Here is a 5310-nt window from a genome sequence, read left to right as displayed (position 1 = left end):
CCATTTGGTTGAATCTTGCTTTGGTCTTGAGGGCGCCCCTTGTGAGAACCCGTAATTTTTCCAATTTCTAGGTTTTATTATATTTCTAGGTTTTCTTATTTTCAATGATTTGTTTTCTGCACTTTCTGTATCCGGAAAATTTTCTAGATAAATTTTATGATTAAATATAATTTTTAGATGATTTTTCTAGTATTGAATAGGTTTTGAGAAATTAAGAGTGAATACCGGACGTGGGACCCAGTAGTACGAAAAGTTCGGCAATTTTCGGCCAACTAGGTTAAGTTTTGGATACTGGATTTACTTTACCAGGTGTTAAGGGATAAGTAGAGGATGTTATTTGGATTGGTGTGAGAGGGGACAAAGAGATAGAGATTCATTAATTAGGTGACAAGTGTCACCATTTGGTTGGATTGACTTGTATGACCACTATTCATGTCTTTACCAAATTAATATCAAAATTGACCAAAAATTTCCTTATTTTCTTCTCTCCTTGGCCGATTCTCTTCAAGCAACAAAAGGGAAAGAAAAACTCTCCAAACTCTTGCTTCAATCTTGCTCAAATTCAACCAATCAACCGTTTAATCTTGTTTTTGTTCCATAGAAACCCTTAAGGGAGTGATAGTGAGTTGTTTTGTGAAGTAATTTGGAAGATTTAAGTGCAAGGTTGCTCCATTCCTTTGGGTATCAAGGTGAGTAGTGAAGAAACTCCTTTTCTCTTTCCAATAATGCTTAATGAGCAACCTAAGTGAGTTAAAGTGATAATCTTTGGTGTTATTTCATGATTTTAGTTGAGATTGATGACAATTTCTATTTAATTAGGATTTTTCTGTTTTCATATGATTATTATTATGTGGTTATGTATGATGATTGGAAATGATATTTGAGGAAGCTAGGAGGTGGAAAAAGTGATTAATTGCAAGAAATTTCTGTTTTGGAAGAAAATTGAAAAAACTAGGGTTCCTTGTTCTTCATTCTGTCCGAAGTTTTAGGTCCTAGTTAGAGGCCGAATTGGCCTTGGCTTAAAACATGAAAGTTGTAGGGAATGACATTTTAGAGGTGCCTACAAAATTTTTCCGAACTTTTCGCACTAGTGGGTCCCACGTCCAATATACGTTCTTATTTTCTCAAAAGCTAACCGATACTTGAAAAATCATCTATAACCCATATTTACTCATGAAAATTATCCTGGAGATTTTCTAATAAAGAAAATGCGGAAAAAGGCGGGCGATAACTAAAACTCCACTTAAACTTTCTAATATTGCAACACTAGAGGTTTGCTAATCATTCAAACTTACTAAACCTTTGTAATTAAAACAAATCCTATATTTACTTACATCAAGACACACACTAGAATACCGAATATAAATTATGGCTTGAACCTTATAATAATAATACGTAAACTAGGATTTCCAAACTTAACCGAATTAGGGTTTCCTTTCTAGCCATAAAACCCTGATTTTTCTATACCGAATATCAAATAACCCTAATATCGACTTACGATCGGACTGGGGCCTCACAATCTCCCCCACTTAGGACAATTTCATCCTCGAAATTAATTCGTTGGTCAAAGCGTACCTTCGAAACCTGCCGAAGAATTAGTCACTTCCGGTTGACCCATTGCATAGACTCTGGCTGGCCCTTTGGGTCGATTTTCCCCTGCATTTGACGGCTTAGCTGTAGTCCCTTCAGTCGGTGGCTTAGGTTTCTCCTTTTGTGACTTAGGGCACTGGGCGATCAGATGTTCTGCACTACCACACTTATAGCATCTTCGGATCGAACTGTTCTTCCAACAGTTTTCGTCAGTGTGATTGGCCCCACAGAAACCACAGATTGGCTTAACGCCTGCACTTGGCCCTCCACGCTGGGCACTCCTCTGGGGCTCTTGCCCTACTCGACCTCTTCCATAATTACCCTGGTTTAGGGTTCCTGCGGGTCGGGGACCATCTGTTCCATGACTCTTCTTAGAAGGTAACTCACTTTGCGAGCTCTGTCCAGTCACAAAATGGCTCGAATCAGGTTGTCTTCGTTTCCTCTCATGAAAGGATTTTACCTGTCCCCTAGCTGTCTCAATCCGCTGTGCCTTTTCTAGTGCCTGGCCAAACGTGTCCAACTGAGCAGCTGCCAGTGCCTCCTGGATCTCCACATTTAAACCTTGAACGAAGCGGCGGATTCGTTTTCGCTCCGTTAGCACCAATTCCAGGGCAAAACGGGAGAGCTTTGTGAACTGGGTCTCGTACTCCGCTACACTCAGTGTCCCTTGACGCAAACGGATAAAATCATCTTCCCGTTTCTCTTGTACGATGGGTGGTAAATATTTTTCATTAAACTCTCGCGTAAAGTTAATCCATGTCCAGGGGGTCTGTTCCCGCTCCCACTTGGCTCTGATCACATTCCACCAGGCTCGAGCGGCCCCCTCAAACTGGAAAATAGCAAAAGATATCTGCCGCTCCTCCGAATACCTAAGTGCGGCAAATATATCCAGCATACGGTCCATCCAGTTTTCTGCTAGGTCAGGGTTAGGTCCACCTACAAACTTGGGGGGTGCGAATTTTTGGAACCGTTCTAAAGCACGGTCCTCTCCTTCGTGATTACCCGGATTATGTCCAGGGTTTCCAGCAGCATTCCCATGGCCCTGACCCTGTTGGTCAATCATACGTTCCATCAAGTCAGCCATTCGCTGGATGGCTGTAGCTACTTGGTCTGGTTCTTGTTCATGTTCCATTTCAGGGCTTCGTCCTCGCCCTCTACCTCTACCTCGAGTACCGGAGGCCATCTAAATGTCAAAAGTCTATGGACCCAAGCATAACGTGTATTTAGTATTCAAACTAGAAACAAAACAAAAACACAAAATAGATACACGAAAGGTACGCAAAGGATAGGTGCAAAAGATAGTACTCGAATATATACATTTATTTACAAAGTCACACCAAAAGATTTACACATTACCCGACCTCCAGTCGGTACAAAACCCAATATACACGAGCACTCCGGCTCCAAAATGTAGTCAATCACCGGGTAACAAAAGAAACCAGGCATACTGGTTATAACAAAATAAACATGGCAGATATAACAAAATAAACATATCAGATAGTCAAAAGGAAATCCCATCAACGGCCCTACGCGCCTCCCCTACGGAACCTACCTAATCCACTAGCACCGCCCAGGCGGCCCTAGGGTGCAAACCTAAAGAATAGGTCCAAATAGCTAACTTCAATATTAAGTACTACTTGTGCTAGTAGGTTTGTCATTTGCTGCATAGCAGCAGCTATTTGTACATTCAGGTCTATTTGCGGTCCAGGATTGGGTCCAGTAGAGTTTTCCCCCGTTTCCCTAACCGGTGTGGGTTGTCTAGTTCCGCGCCCACGTCCCCGACCACTCCGTGTGCCTTCCATGAGTTTTACTCGGTCTAGGCAAGAATACTAAACCAAAGTAGTAACAAGACATATAAGTAACACTTAAACTTTGCACAATAACACGTATTTATACAGTCCAAACATGAACACAAACACACATATATACAAACCAAACACATATATACAATCAGTCAAGTCAAGTACGGCCAAAGCATGTACAAACACAAACGATCCACCCTAAGGATGGCCTATCAAAAGAGATTTACACGTAGCCAACCCATATCCAAAACGGTTAGCTAAGGCTCTATCCCTATCCCTACGTACATACCAAAACCACCAACTATCCAAAAAGTGCCTAAAGATCAAGGCCTAGTCAGTCGCCGGGGTCTGGGATCCAGGCGACGGGGTAGACTGTGATGGCCCCACCTCCCCCTAAGGCGAACCAGAGGGTTCGGCGGGCCGCCTGCCCAGCTCTCGCCGGGACTCAGTCGTTCACTACAATCCTCAAATATATTACAATATAACTCTCAAAATTACATCAAATTCTCCAATAATTACATATCACAAATGCAGCGGAAACTAATTCCAATCGTGGGATGTATACTTACATCCGTTTCAATTCCAAATATTGATACAAGCCCAACTCGTACATAAAATAAATCCAAATTTAAACTGTACACGATATAAGCCATCCAGTCACGTGAATAAGCACTCCAAGCTTTTCTTCGCCTTGAGCCCTGTGGGGGGGAAATAAAACATTTTTGGGGTGAGCTAGAAGCTCAGCGAGTAACCATTGAAATCAGTAATCAATTCAGTTTCACAGTCGTTCATTTCAGTGATGTCATGATTTCAAGATCAAAGGTACATTTATTGCTCTCGTGAGCCAGCGAAATCGTTGTACTTAAACACCCAACGCTCCAAACAAACATTAAACAGTAAACAGTCAGTGGGGGAGCCATTTGCTCCAGATGAACAGTACACAGAGGTGGAGACGTTGGTGTTCAGCACACGAATTCCAAGCACTCATTTAAGCCAAAACATGTCATGGGCCACATGCAAGCACTCATGATATGCAATCAAGTAAATAGTGCAATAAACGGTTCATAAGTAATTTTGGAAACAGTTTAGGGTCACTCACCTCCACGGCTCAGAAACCATCCATCATGTATCATTGCCTTGCTCAACTCCAAGCCTTAGATCACAAACCCAATGCAAACAAGCCCCTTCAAAGTTCGGACAGCACTTCCCCTACATTTGCTAACTTTTCCAGCCATCATGGCTTCATTATTACTCCAGCCAGTCCCAAAGTCACACAAATAAGTTCATCTAATATCCATTCAGCAAGCTCCAAGTAGTACAAAGACAAGTCAAGCTAGGGAAAAGTCCGGAAATGAAGGTTAAGCTCAAAACCAGAAAAACAGTTTTGACGTCATAATGCGGTAATGGCACAACTCTCACTACAATTATCGGTTGGGGGTGTAAGACCCACCGTTTCGAAGCTATGAAACAGGGTTACAAAAATGTAGAAGGTCACTCAATCCAGTTCCTAGCCCAACTAGGTCAAAAATGCCAAACACTAAACCAGAATCACCAAAACAGGTTTGCAAAACACAGAAAACTGTAATCGGTATATCTCAGTCCATACAAGTCCAAATGCCGAAATTTCAAAGGCATAAGTTAGCTAAGACATCCAGCTACATTTCATCAGAAGACACCAACTCCAAAATCCAAACCAATTCCAGTCAAAATGGCCAATTACTATCGCAGTTTTCGCATTCTGATCAAAGCAGAACAGCTACAGTAATTTCGGCATAACTCACTCTACACTAATCCAAATGACCTGAAATTTTACAGGCACCTCAAACACATCAATACCTACAACTTTCATGTTTTGAGCAAAGTCCAATTCGGCCTCTAACCTTATGATATAAAACCGGACAGAATTAGGGGTTTATGA

The sequence above is a fragment of the Coffea arabica genome, chromosome 1c (genome assembly GCF_036785885.1).
Source record: "Coffea arabica cultivar ET-39 chromosome 1c, Coffea Arabica ET-39 HiFi, whole genome shotgun sequence".
Lineage (NCBI taxonomy): Eukaryota > Viridiplantae > Streptophyta > Magnoliopsida > Gentianales > Rubiaceae > Coffea > Coffea arabica.
Note: the sequence above shows the minus strand (reverse complement) of the source record.